Source organism: Equus przewalskii, chromosome 10 (genome assembly GCF_037783145.1).
Source record: "Equus przewalskii isolate Varuska chromosome 10, EquPr2, whole genome shotgun sequence".
NCBI lineage: Eukaryota > Metazoa > Chordata > Mammalia > Perissodactyla > Equidae > Equus > Equus przewalskii.
Window position 1 is genome coordinate 9,540,486 of NC_091840.1, and position 18,335 is coordinate 9,558,820.

General features: G+C 37.7%; 2 long non-coding RNA genes across 2 annotated transcripts in view; both read left to right on the plus strand.

The window, feature by feature from the left end:
* LOC139074181 (uncharacterized) overlaps positions 1-9,199 on the plus strand; it is a 31,701-nt gene extending 22,502 nt beyond the window's left edge. The window contains exons 2-3 of the long non-coding RNA XR_011523719.1: positions 4,398-4,555; positions 7,648-9,199. This is a non-coding gene — a long non-coding RNA (uncharacterized lncRNA). The remainder of the gene's footprint in view (positions 1-4,397; positions 4,556-7,647) is intronic.
* A 737-nt stretch (positions 9,200-9,936) lies between these two features.
* LOC139074202 (uncharacterized) lies at positions 9,937-15,537 on the plus strand. The gene is made up of 3 exons (XR_011523741.1): positions 9,937-9,999; positions 11,464-11,526; positions 15,464-15,537. It is a non-coding gene; the product is annotated as an uncharacterized lncRNA (long non-coding RNA).
* The last annotated feature ends 2,798 nt before the right edge of the window (positions 15,538-18,335 follow it).

Here is an 18,335-nt window from a genome sequence, read left to right on the forward strand (position 1 = left end):
AAGAAATACAAAATATTTATTTCAATGGAGGTTGAAATCTATTATAGTAACTAACATTTGAAATGAGCTTTAGAGTTCCAAAAGACTTTTCAGATCCATCGCTACATATCAGTCTTATAATGGCCATGTGACATAGATATGATTGTGACATTACCCCCTCCGGATAAGCAGTAAATGTAAAGAGTCAGAAGTCAAACCTAGCATTTTGGCCAAATATGCAAATTGCAAAATATATTCACTTTACCCTCAAAAGTGATTATGTTCCTTGCAAAAGCTCTCTATCCTTTTCTAAAAAGACAGATTTATTGTGGAGTTTCTTGAAATAGCAAGACCTCTTAAACGGCTTCGGAATCAGAGTTGATTTGCCATGATTTTTGAGGACTGAGATTGCTGCATTTAAAAAAGTTTGTATTACCTCTTAAAGGGCCTCAGATACCCTGAACAAAAGTATTTCAAACTTCTGCTTCAATAGCTACCAGCTGAACTATGGAATAATAGGATCTAACATATTTTGGAAGTCATTAATATTCAATAAACTACATCACCAAATTCAGATCTACAAAAGCCAGGAAGTGGAAGAATTATTGTTAATGTCCCTTGTCCTGTCACTGATTCATGGCTTCTTGAAGATAATGGTCATTACTAAAAAGGAATGCAAAGTAAATATCTATACTTCTATGTTTTCTATTCATTGTGAGTATATGTCCCACTCATAAAATAGAAGTGGCTGGCAGAGATGAATTGCTATTCTTTAAAATTCTTTATGTAAAAGTACGTTTTTTGATAAAGGCCAGTTCAGTAATGGAGGGATCTCTTTGAATCAGGAGTCCCCAGGGCACACAGTATAGTTTAAGTTTTCATCCAGATGTGAGGAAATGGGAGCGTTGTTTGTACTGAACCATAGCTGGGAAATGCAAGAAACGTAAAGCCAAGATAGAGAGGAGTAAGCTGATAAGGTGACAAATTTTCCATCATATTGAGGTAACTGTGGCCGCGTAGAGAGATGCACATTGCAGCAAAAGGCAAATTTGTTCGGCACTCCACAGAGTTTAAAAGTGACAGCTGGGGGTCAGGGTACCCTGGCTTGAATGCTAACTCTACAACTTAGTTTGTTTGAACCCCAGCAAGTTACCTAACCCTTTCTAAGCCTCAGCTTACTCATTTGATAAATGGGAATAACGACAATACATGAGGACTGCATGAGATAATGTTTGTGAAATGCTTGGCACAATGTATAATAGCTATTACTATTACTATTGTTATTATTAATATTCCCCAGGTACTTGGGTTTCAAATATGGCACTTTCTATGTCGCTAATGGGAGATCAACATAGATATAGGAAGTACTAATGCCCCTTCCATCATTTCTCCTACACTTTGTACTTCCATTTCACTCTAAATGAGAAACAACATCATGCCCTTTTAATTCAACGTAAATGTAATATGTTAAGGATCCCATGATAAGTAAGTTTTAGAGCAATCAGTAAAATTTTACCAGGTAGTAAAACCACAGCCTAGTTTCAATGGGCATCATTTGTCTAATAATTGGCTTTCAAAACCATTTGTAACTTAATCTTGAATTCCACCAGATGTTCTACGTGATAATACGACCTTTTTTCCTTCAAAATTAGGTCTAGCCCATGTACCCGGGACACACTGGTCTCCTTCCATCTCCCCTAATCACACCAAGCCGATGGGATATGCAATCAGAGCCTGATCAGGGTTGACCAGATGTTCCGAAATTCGTTACTCAGCATTTACTGTGGAAAGAAAAAATAATGCTATCAATTTTCAAAAAATGCAAACTCCTTTCCAAAAGCTAAGCAAAATGAGAAGTAGAGTAAACCATTTGCTAGTTAAAGAGAAGAGCAGAATGTGGCTCACTGGACTTAGGAAATGGAATAGTAACAAGAGATGCTGAAGTGCAAAGATACGTCTCATTTTCATACTTGGAGAATTACCCTTTGAGGAAATTTCTGCACAGATTACCTTGCACGTCATTCCTCCACTCAAAATGGGTTTTGTTCTTGCTCCAAATCCTTTTGATTTTGCATTGCTTTTGGTGTGTCGGCCTTGTATATCTGTCATGAATTTTAGGAGATTTTTGCCGGTATGAATCCAGCCTCAGTCTGCACAACGCTGTCAAACTTCAGTGATATCACGCCACTGGCGTACTTCCCTACCTTCCTCAGTAAAAAGGCCCAACGTCTGATAATACCCTTGTGTCCTAGTTTGCTGGTACCTTATCACCCACCCATCAGCCTCTCTCTCACTCTACTCCAGCTGCACTTTCTTTTTTTTTTTTTTTAAATTTTTTTTAAGGATTGGCACCTGGGCTAACAACTGATGCCAATCTTTTTTTTTTTTTTTTTCTGTTTTATCACCCCAAACCCCTCCTGTACACAGCTGTATATCTTAGTTGCAGGTCCTTCTAGTTGTGGGATGTGGGACGCCACCTCAACGTGGCCTGACGAGCGGTGCCGTGTCCGCGCCCAGGATCCCAACCCTGGGCCGCGCAGCAGAGCGCGCGAACTTAACCACTCGGCCATGGAGCCGGCCCCGCAGCTGCACTTTCTTTACCGTTCCTTGAGCCCACCAGGAATGCTCTTGGGTTTTCCCTTTGCTTCTCCGTCTCCTTGGAATACTCATCTCCAAGACAGTTGCTTTGTCTGCTCAATGAGGACTACTCTGAATACCCCATATAAAAATGCAGCCCCTTCCCTCAGCGCTCCCTAACCTTTATAGCCTACTTTATTTTTCTGTATATCACTTGTTACTATTTAACATACTATATATTTCGTGTTTTCTTTTATTTTTTTGTCTGTATCACCCTTTGAAATATAAGTGCCAAGATGGCAGGGATTTTTCTCTGTTTTGTTCCCCACTGTATCCTTACCGCCTAGAATGGCTCATAGTAGGTAATCAATAAATACTTGAAGATTTAATTGATTAAGTAACTACTTGCTCAGCCAAGAGGTTTCAGCAAGAAGTGTTGTTCTCCAAAATCACCTATTGAACAGAGAGTGGACTATGGGAGTGATTCTTTAGACCTGTGATGGATAGATGTGGCTGTCTTTCCCCAGTAGTTCAGTGTTGATGGTCAGTTTTCCCCTCCAATCTGAAACATGCTGGTGTGAAGAGTAGGGATTAAATGACCTTTTAACTTAGTGACTGCTCGTTGCTGCTGAGAGAGCGAATAAAATTCACTTTATGATCCTGCATTTCCCATTAAAGTTTAATTTTTTCTCTCCCTGTTATCCTCTCTTTATTTTGCTCAGCAAGTTTATACTAATCCCTCTTGGAATGGAAGACGCTAGCTAGGATGCTCTTAGATTGCATTGCAAAAGGAGTTCTTCTCCTTTCTCACCCTTAAGATTTACTCCTTTATTTTGAAGAGAGGGCCTGGAAGTTGCTGAGCTCTCCAAGGAACCAGTTGGAAGGTGGACAAGAATAACAGTGCAAGTCTCAGGACCCAGTCACTGTCGGGCCCCCAGTGAGAGGAGGGAGAGAGGGAGGTGTCATTTGAGGTACCTTGTCCATGGTTGGAAGATTGTCGGGAAGCTCCTGATGAATGAGATGCTAGACTTCATCTGCTGCGTTTCATCCCTGGGCCATGCTGCAGAACCCAGCCACATCTGTGACTGATGGGAAGCAGATGTTTCGCTGTGCAGGGAGAAAGCACTCAGAAATGTGGGACTGAGGACTCAGACGCCCTTTCTCTTTTGTTCCTCCTCAAAAACAAATCGAGGAGGGAAAATTACACCCAAGTAATGACCCTGCAAGAGGGCTTAACTACAACAGGTTGAAACCAATCCCATGTTTTAAGGATTTGTGTAATTTAAAGAGAAAAAAAGTAATACGTGTGCTTTAAAGTTAAGTTCAGCCAATTGGATAGTTTTTGGGATTTTTTTTCACGTCAAGTTCTATTACTGCTGTTTCCATAACATTTCTTTGTCTCTGTCTCCTCATGTTAATTCTTGTTGTCACTCAGATTCCCTTGCCCTGTTTTCTGTATTTGCGCTATAGCTTTCTAACTTGCCTCCTCACCTCCTCTTCCCCACTACAGACCATGCTATGCTCCATTGCTGAATCAATTACCTAAATCTTAGGTCTGATCGTGTTATTCTAGTCCTCAAAAACTTTCAGTGGCTCCCTGTTGTCTACTGGATAAAGTCCATATCCTCAGTATTGAATTTATGTCCTTTGTCATTTAGATGCAAGCTGTATCAGTTTAGCCTGTTTCCCACTACATTCTTTTTATTTAATTTTATTTATTTATTTATTTATTTTTGAGGAAGATTAGCCCTGAGCTAACTACTGCCAGTCCTCCTCTTTTTGCTGAGGAAGCCTGGCCCTGAGCTAACATCTGTGCCCATCTTCCTCTACTTTATATGTAGGATGCCTACCACAACATGGTGTGCCAAGTGGTGCCATGTCCGCACCCGGGATCCGAACCAGCGAACCCTGGGCCACAGAGAAGCGGAAGGTGCAGACGTAACTGCTGTGCCACTGGGCTGGCCACCCCCCTAGTACATTCTTAACACTCCAGTTAAATGTGAGTATATTTATACAGTATGGATTTTGTTTTCATTTTTATTTTTTTGCAAACTCCCTTGGGTTTCTTTCCTATGTGTTTCTGGTCACGATTGTCACTTCATCTGATAAACTCTCTATATTAGTCTGTTAGGACTGCCATACAAAATACCACAGACTGAGTCGCTTAAACAACAGAAATATATTTTCTCACAGTTCTGAAAGCTGGGAATCCAAGATCAAGGTGCCGTCAGATTTGGTTTCTGGTGAGGCCTCTTTCCCTGGCTTGAACGTGGCCACCTTCTCTCAGGGTCCTCATGTGGTCTTTCGTCTGTGCACCCTCATCCCTGACGTCTCTACCTCTTGTAAGAACATCAGTCATATTGGATCAGGGCCCTCCCCTCATGGCCTCGTTTTAACTTAATCGCTTCCTTAAAGATCTCATCTGTAAATATGGTTACATTCTGAGCTACTGGGGATTGGGATCTCAACGTAGAAATTTGGGGAGGACACAATTCAGCCCATAATGACCCTGCTGGTACCTGCACATCCAAATCCTATCTGTAAGGAAGAAATGAAATTTCCCCTAATGTCTCACTTAGTTCCCTTAGCTATTAGCACCTTTCTTTATCTTTATCTCATTAGTATATGTTACTTTCTCGAATATATTATAGCACCTTCTATATAACTTCTTTTTTCAGTTTCTTCCTTTTCAACTTTATTGGGGTATGATTGACAAATAAAACTTTTATGTATTTCAGGTGTATAACATGAAACTTTGAGATATATATATACACATTGTGAAATGATTACCACGATCAAGCTAATTAACATATCTATCACCTCACATAATTACCTTTTTTTTATGGATGTGGTGAAAATACTTGAGATCTGTTCTCCTAGAAAATTTCAAGTATGTGATACATTATAATTAATTATAGTTACCATATTGTACATTGGATCTCCAGAATTTATTTATCTTATAACTGAAAGTTTGTACACTTTGACCAACACCTCCACATTTCTCCCCTTCCCACTAGTGCCTGGTAACCACCATTCTATTCTGTTACTACGAGTTCTACTTTTTAGATTCCACATACAAGTGAGGTCAGGCAGTATTTGTCTTTCTATGTTTGGCTTATTTCACTTAGCGTAATGTCCTCGAGGTTCATCTATATTGTCTTAGATGGCAGAATTTCTTTCTTTTCTAAGGCTGAATAATATTCCATTGAGTACATATATGTCACATTGTCTTTATCCATTCATCTGTGGACAGACACTAAGGTTGTTTCCATATCTCGGCCACTGTGAATAATGCTGCAATGAACATGGGGGTGCAGAAATCTCTTTGAGACAGTGATTTTGTTTTCTTTGGATATATACCCAGAAGTAGGATTGCTGCATCATACGGTAGTTGTGTTTTTAATTTTTTGAGAAATTTCCACAATGGCTGCACCAATTTACATTCCCACCAACGGTGTATAAGAGCTCCCTTTTCTCCATACCCTCGCCAACACTTTTTATCTTTCGACTTTTTGATAACAGCTATCCTAACAGGTATGAGGTGATATCACATTTTGGTTTTGATTTGCATTTTCCTTAGGATTAATGATGCTGAGCATCTTTTCATATACCTGTTGGCTATTTGTATGGAAGTCTTCTTTGGAAAAATGTATATTCAGATCCTTTGTCCTTTTTAAAAAAAATCTATTTGGGATAATTTGCTATTGAGTTGTATGAATTCCTTGTATAATCTACATATTAACCCATTATGGGGTATATGGTTTACAAATATTTTCTCCCATTCTGTAGCTTGCCTTTTCATTTTGTTGATTATTTCCTTTGCTATGCAGAAACACTTTATTTTGATGTAGTCTCACTTGTTTATTTTTGCTTTTGATGCCTGTGCTTTTGGTGTCAAATCACAAAATCATTGCCAAGACCAATGTGAAGAAGTTTTTCTCATATATTTTCTTCTAGGAATTTTATGGTTTTACATCTTACGTTTAAATCTGTAATCCATTTTGAGTTGATTTTTATGTGTGGTGTAAGATAAGGGTCCAGTTTCATTGATTTGCATGTGAATATCCAGTTTTCCCAACATCATTTGTTGATTTATTGTTTATTGTTTATTTCACAACATCCTTTCCTCATTGTGTATTCTTGTTGCCTTTGTCAAAGATTAGTTGACTATATATGCATGAGCTCTCTATTCTGTTCCATTGGTCTGTGTGATTGTTTTTATGTGAGTACCATACTGTTTTGATTACTACAGCATGGTAATATAACTAGAAATATAATATAATTTTGTGGTCATGTCCATATCCTGTGATGCCTGTAGCTTTGTTCTTTTTGCTCAAGATTGTTTTTGCTACTTGGGGTCTTTTGTGCTTCCAAATGCATTTTAGGATTGTTCTTTCCGTTTCTTTGGAAAATCTCATTGGAATTTTGATAAGGATTGAATGGAATCTGTAGGGATTCGGAGGTTCCCTTAGTCTTTTTCTGTGGATACATCCACTTCACACTTCTTCCTTCTTTGGCGGCAAATCTTAAGATTATATGTCTTCTCTCAATCCTGGGAAGCCAGGATGAATGCTTAGAGCCTCCTATTTGTTTTTACTAGGGCAGTTCCCTAAAATGCTCAAGTCTGTGTGCCTTCCTCCAATCCTGCAGAGTCAGGCTGCCTTTCTGAGCATGCTTGTGAACCATCTGTAAAGGCTGCACTCCTTGTGCACATTAAAATCAGGGTTCTGTGGAGGGATGACAATGAACACTCCTATTCTGCCATCTTGCTGATGTCCTCTGTGCACCTTCTTTTCTCTTGTACTTGAGTAAGACTTTTTGTGGTCAAGTCCATATCCTAGCTATATTTGAGTCCTGGGCAGGTCCAAGACCATAATAGCACATAAAAGACATATCACAGAAACTTGAATCAATAATAATTATTACACATTATGCATCAAACATTTGTCTTAAATAATTTTGATCACATAATCTTATATCTACTTTTGTGACATAAAATCATTAAAAATAGATATATTTCTCAATAGGTGATATTCTGGTACTTGTGCTTTTCATTTATTTGTTTTACTTTATCTTGCTTTGATTTTACAGAACTGATATGCGAGATCAAAAGAATCTTCAGTAGTAAGAGAAGCTGAGAGCAAATAGAAGCTCTCTGCTCCCAAGGCGCCTGATCCTTGTCTCTGCTGTAGCTCTTATATGCCTCTCTGCTCCGCAAAATTAGGCTTCTCAAAGGCAGAAAGCCAGAGTCTTTCAAGTTCGGATTTCTAGGTCCTGGCAAAGAATGTGCATATAGTGTGGACACATAGTAGTTGCTTAATGACTATCTAGAATATAAGTCAATTGATCCATGCATGACAAGACTGGACTAAACTTGCTGATTTTCACCTCAGGAAATGGATTTTGAAAACCCATCAAATTCAGTTACTTTGTGGATTTTTAAATAAAAGATATATCTGAATGGCTTTACTGTGGGTTTTCCACTTACCAGTTGTTTGATCATGGAAAACTTTCCTAATCTACCTTCTCCTACCCCAGCTCCAGGAGTAAATGAGAAAATACGAATGAAACCTTTAGCACATGACTTGGCAAATGGTAACTATCTGGAAAATAGTATTATTATGTGTGTTGATTTTGTTCGCAAGCATTTGCTGAGCACCTTTCCCTGTTCATTGGTTCACCAATAGGTGCATCCATATTGCCTTGCAATTCAGTAGACAATCAGTGTATGTTAATAGCACGAATGAATGATCCCTGCCCCTAAGGAATTTGCAATTCTGAAGGTAAGAATATTTATAGATATTAACAGCTAATGAACTATATCAAAGGAAAGCATTTAATCGAGAGAGAATGTGTGCTGGTGTGTCAGAGTAATAGAAAAATAGTTGGATCTTCGTTTCATATTAATTCTTGTCCCTTGTTAGCTTCACAGTCAGGAAGGGATGAGAATGGGCTTCTAAATTTTCCTCTTGATGAATTTTACTGAAATACATGTAAGATATGGGACTCACTGATGTCTTTTGGTAAGCAAAAGTTGATTAAAGTAGTCACTGACAATCCTCTAAACCAAAGTAATATGCCACTGTTCATTTGAGAGAACTAAGAAATGAAGAAAGAGAAGAAGAAGAAGAGGAAGAGGAGGAGGAAAAGGAAGAGGGAGGTGAAAGAGGAAGAAAAATAAAAACAACAGGAATGATAGAAGCTACTATCTGCCAAGTACCAAATGAGTGTCAAGTGTTTCATAAGAAATTTTCTAAATAATATCGTTTTTTTAACTGTAAAGGTAAGAACATCTCATGAAGTAAAGATTGTTTCCTGTTTTACAGGTGATGAAACTGAGGGACTCTAAGATGAAGTCTGTTGTCTAAATTTACACAAATAAGTAACTGAGCCAGGATCGGAAATGACTCTGCCCGAATACAAATTCCACCTTCTCTTCTCACACTGCCTCACAAAATAAAATTTACTGGCAATCCAGGTTAAATAATTGATTCTCAAAGCCTGGCATATGATAACGTGCACTGTGAATCTCCAATAGGAAAAGCTGTAGTAACCATTGCTTCCTGAAAATATTTGACTGCCAGTATTTCTTCCTTGGGAGCATATGTTAGTAATCCTGTTATTAGGAATACACTGACAGATGCTCTTTTCGGGCATCAATATTATTTTGGAATTGCAACATATTATTAGTATCTGGTTTTATGGTCCTCTTTCCTTTAAAACTGTTTATGGCATGTAATTTATCAAATCACTTTAAATATCTTTTAACATATGAATATGTATTTGGTGAAGTCTCTTTTTTCCACTGGAAACATTGCTGAGATATCAAACCACAAAGTGTTTTTTTTTTAAGGCAGTATTCTTGGTGGTATGTTTGGCTTAAAAATATCTCAGGTGCATCGATAAGGATTTTTACAGAAATAAACTTCGGTATAAGTTCTTACCCCATAAACATTCTTGTTTTATAAACATTTCTCTGTCACTTAGTGAGATTTGGAAAATAGAGAATTTCTCATGGTCTCACCATCGAAACAATTTTAAAGAATTTGTTAAAATTTTTCTATATTTTGTATTCCAATTGAATCTAAAAAGAAGCTATAGAATATCTGCTGTGTATAGAACATTATAGAAAGTCCAAGGGATGTTAGAACAAGATAAGATCATTGTTCTCAGAATCTCCATCTAGTAGTAGCCTTATATATGCATATATATTTATATATATGTGTGTGTGTATATATATATATATATATATATATATATATATATATATGTATTTTTTTTCCTCTGAGACATATCAGATGAGAGTAGGTTAAATAAAGCAAGAAAGACCTGGAAAGGACCTCCTGACTGAGGTGGTCGATCAAACCACCTAGGAAAGCCGAGAAAATCTCAGAGGATAATGAAGTCTTGAACCAGCATCTCCAACCGAACGAGTTTTTCAAGGTACACTAAGATTGGTGAAGGTACAGGCTGCCATGGTTTATATTGCATGGCACATAGCTGTCTCCGTTCTACATGACTTAAAATCCTAGACTGTTATGGGCGAAAAGACATTTTCAACATTCTTTTTCCAAATCCCACACATTTTAAAAAAAACACAAATCCAAGACACATGCACCCTGCTGGGAATCCATCCTCTATGTGTGGGCACTGACTACTCTGTCTGGAATTTGCTTGTGTGTAGGAAGTATGAAGTATATTAGTTTTTGGAAATTTGATACCAGACATGGACAGGTAAGGAAACACCAGTCAAGTTAACTTTATAAAGAAGTTATTTTGTGGATGTTTGGGAAAGTTAAGGGGTCTTTTGAAACTGAATTTTAAGTGCTTAGAACTAGAGTAAGACTTATTTGATTTCTCTTATCTTCATGCCTCAAGAAGCCAATAAGCATGTCCATAAATTTTGGAATGAAATAAGCACAGAATTCTAACCTCCTCTGTGAATGTCAGAAAGGAGAATTTTGTTGTGTGCGTGTGTGTTTAAACTTCACTCTTAAAATAGACAATGTAAGATCAGAATATCTGCTTTCTAATTCCTGAAATGCTGTGTGATCTTGGAGAAGTTATTTGTACTATACAGACCTATACTTCTCTATTTGTAAAACAGGGGCAAAATGCCCATCAAGACCTGTGTGATAGAGAGTGGAACATAGAAGTCAAAATGACAGACTTGGGCCAACTGTGTAGGAATTTAAATAGAAATCTTATGAACTAGTTAAAAGTATATTCATGGACAAGAAGTGGAAAGAACCACAGGAGGGAAAAACGTGAATATTGAGTGGTAATGTTTGGATAACTTTTACTTCTTTTCAAAAGTCTCATTATAGATTTTTGTTCTAGTTGAGAGATATAAATAATACTGGAGAGTTCTACTTCCAGCAAGGCTGACTAGCTCCTGCCAGACCAATGCTCTCATAGGTAAAAACAACGAATTCTGGACAAAAGACAAAATGCAAATATATGAAGGCACTAAGGCTAAGCAAAAGTAGACAAATAGTGAAAGGAAGTTGACGTTTGAAAGATGGTAACAGCATGGGTGAGTTTCCCATTTTTCAGAGCTTTTAGCCTCAGGGTAGACCCCAGTCAGTCTGCATTATGTGGAGCAGCTGTATCTCAGATACAAAACCTTAGCCATATTAGCTTGAAAAGCCAGAGGAAAGACTCTTGGGTGACCACAATATCTGGATGATAGAGGAGGAGAATCTCAGAAAGAGAAAGCTTTAAATTGTGTGTTTAAACTCTTCCCAAATCTCTGGTTGACTCCTGAACCACACATGCTCAGGGAAAACCCCAAATAGCCTAACTAAGGCTAAAAAAAAGAATTGAACTTGTATTTCAAGTTTGAATTTAATCTAGTAATGCATGCTTAATTAATTAATTAATTAATTATTTTTTCTTTTGCCATAGCTTGGCCTGCCCCTGGTCTCAAAAGGAATTGAGCATTGAGTATGTGTCATGGTGAGGAAGGAGGTAAAGGGAGAGGGAAAAATCCATTCTGTCCCACAATATTTTGCTATAATAAATAACATTCGCATGGGTTTTATTTTTGTTAATATGCTTCAGAGAAACATAACTGAACCCAGAATCTCTGTAACATATTTTTAATATTCAGAGCAGGAACCAAAATTATTTTTTATATGAAAAAACAGGAAAACATAAGCCCTTCCCAAGGGGGCTAAAAAACAATCAATGGAGACTCATCTCAAGATGATCCAGAAGTTGGAATAATCAGACAAGAATTTTAAAGCAGCTATTATACCTACGATCAAAGACGTAAAGGAAAATATACTTGTAATGAATAAGAAGATAACAAATCTTAGAAGAGGAACTAACTATACCAAATTGAAACCCCAGATAAATAAATAAATAAGTAAATAAATATATATATTAGTAATAGATGGATAAAAACTGGGAGTAAATCACAAGTTTCTTCATCAAGAAGCTGCTTGTGAAATTACAACATTTTAATACATCTTTGGGAATGTTTCCATGAGGTGGGTACTCAATAATGTGCAATGTCTATTGCCAGAAAATATGTAGCAATAGAGGGAGGAGAGAAGAGTAACGTGATAGAAAAAAGTTGGAGGAGGTAATATTACTACTAATAACAAAGCAAACTTTTATTTAATGTTTGCTGCCTTCCATGGCCCATGCTAAGTCCTCACTTCTGCAATTATCCATTATCTAATTTAACCTCCTTGGGTACTATTATTGTCCTCAGAATACACATTTTAAAACCTGAGTCGTAGAAAATGGAAGTATCTAATCCATGGTCCCATAGCCAGGAGGAAGTTGATTCTTTGAAGTACCACACTCTGATGCAGCGGTCTGTTCAAAACACAAACCAGAAATATGAAGAGCAGGGATGGATTTCTCTTGTTTGTGGGACTGTGCTGACCAATTGCGTCTGCAAAGGTGAAGGAGGTAATTCCTGGGGAGGGAATGATAGCAAAGCACTGAATGGATTCAGCTTCCAAAATAAAATGCCTCTTCCACCTTAGGTTTTTGCCACAAATTTCTCTAATAGTCAGAGGCAAAATCTATTGTTTTATCATTAGAGGCAAGAGTGAAAAACAAATATTCCTGGGAGAGGAAACCATCTGACTTTAAACAATGCAAAGATATAAATTAAAGTTATCAATTTTTTCTTGGATGGGATTACATTAATAACAATTATTTTTTTGAGAGCTTATTCTATGCCAGACACACTTCTAGGTGATTTATATAAATGATGTGTTTTACTCATTGACTCTCTATGAAAGATGCACTATTACCCTATTTTATACAAGTAAAAACAGACTCAATGTGATTAAATAACTTGCCCAATATAATGCTTTGTAAATGGCAGAAGTGAATTAAAAATTGAGCCTGATTGACTCCAAATCTTGATTTCTCAAACTCTACCACCTCTAGAGAACACTGGTGTCTAAATTTAAAGGAGGCAGAGAGGATGTAGGGGGAAGGAAGCTAGGATATAGTAAAGCGAGACTGATGATGTTGAAGACAGACTTTTCTTTTTGATCGTATTTCCAAAGGCTGTGCTGTGAGTGACATAGATTCACACTTGAAGGGCCCTGAAGAGAAAAAGGTATAGAAAGACCTTAAAATGGGATGATTAATGTCTGACTAGTGGGAACTTTCTCCCAACTTTCACATCTAATCAATCATTAAGTCCTTCCAATTGTTTCTGCTTGAAGTTCTCAAATTTGTCTCTTCACATTCACTTCCCCCGCCATAGTCCAGGCTACCAAATCACTCACTTTTCCTAGTTTCTCATCTCTCTCTAAATTTGTCTTTTCATTAGCAAAGGGTGATTTTTTTAAAACAAAAATATGACCAGAGCACTCCATGCGTAAACATTTCGATGACAGCTCAAATTCCTCATTTTAAAGTCTAAACTCCTTTACACAATTTAGTGAATTGACTGATGCAGTCTCTTAATATTGGACATTGATTCTTCATTTTTACTATTACAAATAACCCTTTGATGAACAGTTTTGTATATATCTTTATATACATCCAAAACTGTTTTATTGCAGAGTTAAAAGTCATGCTCTTATTTAGGCTACTTCTTATTTTGATAATTCAGTCAACTTTAAATTTCCCTGCCTTGGCTGAGGATCCAGGGCTGGTCCAATATGACAACAGTCATAGCCATAGATTTCTTCCAACGACACACGTCATGACAGTAAACAGGGATGAAATAGTGAGGAGGCAGGAAAAATTACTCAGTGCTTTTTGGTGTAGAGGCCTATTTGTTCTTATCTCTACTACCATGTTGAAATGGGAAGGATCTGGAGGAGGAACTAGCAAACGTGACCACTAAAATGATTCTAGCTTTGCCTGCAAGGTGTCTAGGATGACCTCAGGGAATACTGTGAGAAAAGCATTTTGGAATAGATAGAAGGGGTAGTGGATACTGAGAGGAGCTATAGAAGGTAGAACATAAGTAAAACTGAGATTGAAAATACAAAAAGACCTTAACCCACAGAATCTTACAACTTAGGGATGGAAAGAACCTCAGCTATTCCTCTTTTACAGCTTCCTGTTAAAGATGGTGATCCTGAGGTCAGAGAGGCCAAATGACTGGCTTAGAGTCACACAGATAATAAGTGGCACAGTGGGGTGCAAAAGAAAGAAGGAATACATTGAATGCTTTTCAGTAATGCTAAATTTCTATCCAGGCTAGAAATAGTACATTGGAAAACAAGCCCTGGGAAGACTAATATGGAAGGCAGGGAGAGAGAGAGCACCTCTATTTTATGAAAAAGATCCTTCTGACAAGCATCCCTACCATTTCAACTTCTCTTTATAAACCGTGGTCCTCCTCAAAAAGGAAGAAATAAATAGAAGCAAATATATCAGGAAGACACGCATGGAATTTCAGAAAAACAATGCAGATGATTTGATATAATCAGTAGAACTGGGCACTTAGTAGAACAAAGGTAAATGAGTTTGAGAACCCGGTCAGAAGTTAAAGATGCTAGATGTTAATGGTATTAAGAACAAGAAAGAAATCTAGGGCTGTAGCCCACACAAAAGTGAAAACAGAAAGAAGGCAGGAAATCTGTGGAGATCTGACGAAGGGGTGTGCATGTATATTAGGAGAAGAGATTGAAGCTGGACTCGTAAGAATAAAGTCAAATTGCCTCTCCCTCTTCCTCTCTCTCTTTCACTCCACTTCGTCTCCTTCAGACCTTGTCCTTTCCCTTCCCACACCTATAATATAGTGTTAACTCCTAAGTGTTTTGAAATTATAGACAGATGATGATGCATTCTTCTCAATAATAAACAGAGAGGAGAGAATAGGATAAGTTTAATTGGGGGAATATTTGAAAATTTAGAAGCAAAACCATCTGACTCAGAGGGAAGATGCATCATTAAAGCCTTGAGGAATAGAAGTGTTCTTGGGTAGGTGAGCTCGCTGCTGAACTCAGTAAGGAACTTTCAGATCTTTAAACCAGCTGTTGGCTGAGAACTGTATTCAAGTTGATGAAAAAGAGCATTTGGTTTGCAGGGAGAGCAGGATAAGCACTCTAAGCAATACTGGACACCAAATATGAAATATTTGTGGGGATATTATTTGAAGCCTAGCAGCAGTAGGTGGCAGAATGATGCATGAGACCCAAGCAGCAATGAAAGGAAGATGGCGTGCTACTTGCTTACTTGGAGAGAGACGGTGAATAGCTGTAAGAAGGAAGATGGCCAGATCACCCAGGGAGCATGGACCAAGACCAGGCCAAGTCTCCTCTGGAAGACAAGGAAGCTTGTGTGCAGCAGTAAGGAAACTGTGTGGGTGGGGCTCAGGAATATGTACTTTTTTCCTGTTTCTAAAGAGTGCAGAGAGAATATTAGAAGAATAAGCTCCGATGGCCTGAAATCAGACTTCGTCTATTTTCCTTTGTAGAATGGGTCCAGGTCCATCCTGGGAGCCAAGGAAGTCTTTCTGGACAGTCTCTTCCCTCTCACCACTACCTACCATCTCCAGTCCAGCAGTTTGTAAGTCCTATCCACTTTCCTTCTTTAAAATATCTCAAATCCACTCAGAATTATTACTGGTCTAGTTCAAGCTCTTGTTATTTACCACCCATATTGAAGCAATGCTCTTGTATAACGCTGCAGCCAGACTAATCTTTTAGAGAAGGCAAATAAAACCACATCTTACTGTGCACCTGCTTAAATTTCTCCAACAATTCCCCATTGTTTTCAGGATTGTATTCTACATCACGACATACAAGATCTTTTATGATCTAGGCCATACCTAGTTCCACTTCCATCAAGCACCAAACCCTGCCAATTCCATATGCTTATACAGGTTTGCACACGTATGTTTACACACATGGTTCCTACTATATTGAACTACTGAGCTTCTTGCAGTTCTCTAAATATACTGTGATTTGTCTTATTTTAGCAATGCTGCTTTGGGCAGAAAAGCTGTTACCACTCTTTTTCACTCTTTAAAGATCTCAGCTTCAGTGTGACTTCTTCCTGGAAGCTTCCTCATGGTAGAGCATCTGGTGATTATCTCTATCATAGTCCCAATCATAATCTATTAAAATTATATATTACTTCATCCACCCTCTGCCATGTGGCTTGAGTGTGTGGAGAGCAGAGATGGTCCCCTTAACTCTCTTTACAGATCTTCAATAACTCTTATATAAATAGATGAATCAAAGACAGCTCAAAGGAAAATATTTTTCTTGTAATTTATGCAGTTTTACGTATGATCCTGAGTTGGATCCTATACTGAGTTAGAGGGGAGGAAAGCTATAAAGAACATCATTGGGATCATTGGTAAATTTTAAAATGAACTGTGGATTAGTTATTAGTATTGTATCAACGCTAAAATGGATTTTGATGATTTTGTAGCTACATAAAAGAATATCCTGTTCCTAAGAAACACACAATGACGTGATGTATAATAAAGTGGTGTAACGTCTCCAACTTACTCTCAAAGGTTCATAAAAATTATATAGATGTACAGATAGAGAAATTGCTACCTTTGCCATTAGAATTTAATTGTGTCTAGGTTCATATAGTTGCCTGTCATGTTTTCATTTGTCTTTGGTCTCTCCATCTACAGGTTAATGTCTTGGAGGACATGAGGCCCTCTTGGATGTTTTCATAGTGCCTAGTTTACTCTGCTGAGAAAGATGTAAAATGTTCTAGCCCGTTGAGAAATCACTGATGCACAATGAATAATGTTCAGTTGAATGAGTGAGCAGCAATTTGGTTTAGTGGAAAGAACAAAGGACAGAGAGCCAGGACACCCAGGTCCTCAACTCTGCTCTTCACTAAGCAGTTGTATGTTTGTGGGCAAGATGTTCACCTCCTCTTGGTAGTGTCATAGTTTATAAAAAGAAGGTTGGGCTATATGACTTCTAAGATTCCTGCTAGTTGGAAAGCTCTAGGCCTAAACATGCAGTGTAGAAAGACAACAGTAGAACAATCATTCAGAACATGGTATGCAAATAAACCAAAAGGAAACAAAAGCATGAGTAATTTGCCAAAGGAGACAGGTGCAAATGATATTCTCTCGCTGCCTAAGATGAAAGGGATATCTCCTCAAGGAGAAAGTACTATAACTAGTCCAAAAAGCCCTAAGTGATTATAGATGAAAAGAAGGAAAAAACAATGATGGAAAAGGAATGCAAATGTCCATCAGGAAGAAATTAGACAAACTGTCATATAATCATACAATGGAGTACTATACAGTTGTTACAGTAAATAACTTTGGGCTACATGCAACGTGTTGATGAGACTCAAAAGAATGTTTTTCATAAACATCCAAACAGTGAAACAAGTTGCATAATTCTACATACAGTATCATACTATTTAAAAATGCCATGGAAAAAGAATATATGTGTATATATTTGAAGGATAATAATGATAAATAGCAAATTTTGGACAGTAGTGACCTCAGGAACAAAAAGATCATAATAAAAAAAGAGAAGCACAATACTTTTGGAATCTGATGGACAGGAAACATCAACTTTAAAATAATTTCTTAAAAGAAATTTGAACCAATTCATAGAAATGCTAAGATTTGGTAATAATAGTAAGTAAAGACAAAATGGTGTTTCTTAGGTTATTCGTTATAACTTTCTGAGTGTTTTGAATATTTCATAATGAAAGACCACATCCGAAAACAAGGGAGAGGGTAAAAGTAGAGGATGAAGTTGTCTCAAAGTCTTAGGGGTTAAAACTTTGGAGAAAAGAACTTAAGAAAAAGAGTGATAGGAAAATAAAACTAGACGCAATACAAGAAGTGCTTTTGCAAATGCTCTCAAATAACCATGAAGGCGGAATAAGGGCCCGCTCATTTGCATTCTGAAGGCAGAGAGCTGATCCCTTTCTGTGCACTGAGAGAGAACTGAGCTGCGTATTTCTAGCCCATGCTATCTGAATTCAGGCATCCAGATTGTAGAGTATAAATCAAGCTTTCTTTTTCCCGTGTTTCTTGGCTTAAGTTTTATAAAAAGATGTAGCTTTATTTTGGATATAGGTTTTTCCTCTTTGGGGAACAGGGGCCAATGTGTCACGTGGCCATTGTTTCTGACAGTTCATTTATGCAGATGAAACAATCCATTCATTTGGTGAATCCATGGAATCGATGGCTTCCACTTTGTACTTCTTGAAAAATATACAGCATTTCAGGCCCCTGGATTTACATTCCACAGACTTTCTGGTATAATGGAATAGTTTTGGGTCCCTCGAGGGCAGACATATGGCTCTGCAAGAGTGTTGATGGCTTTCCTACGACATGGGCATGAGCATTT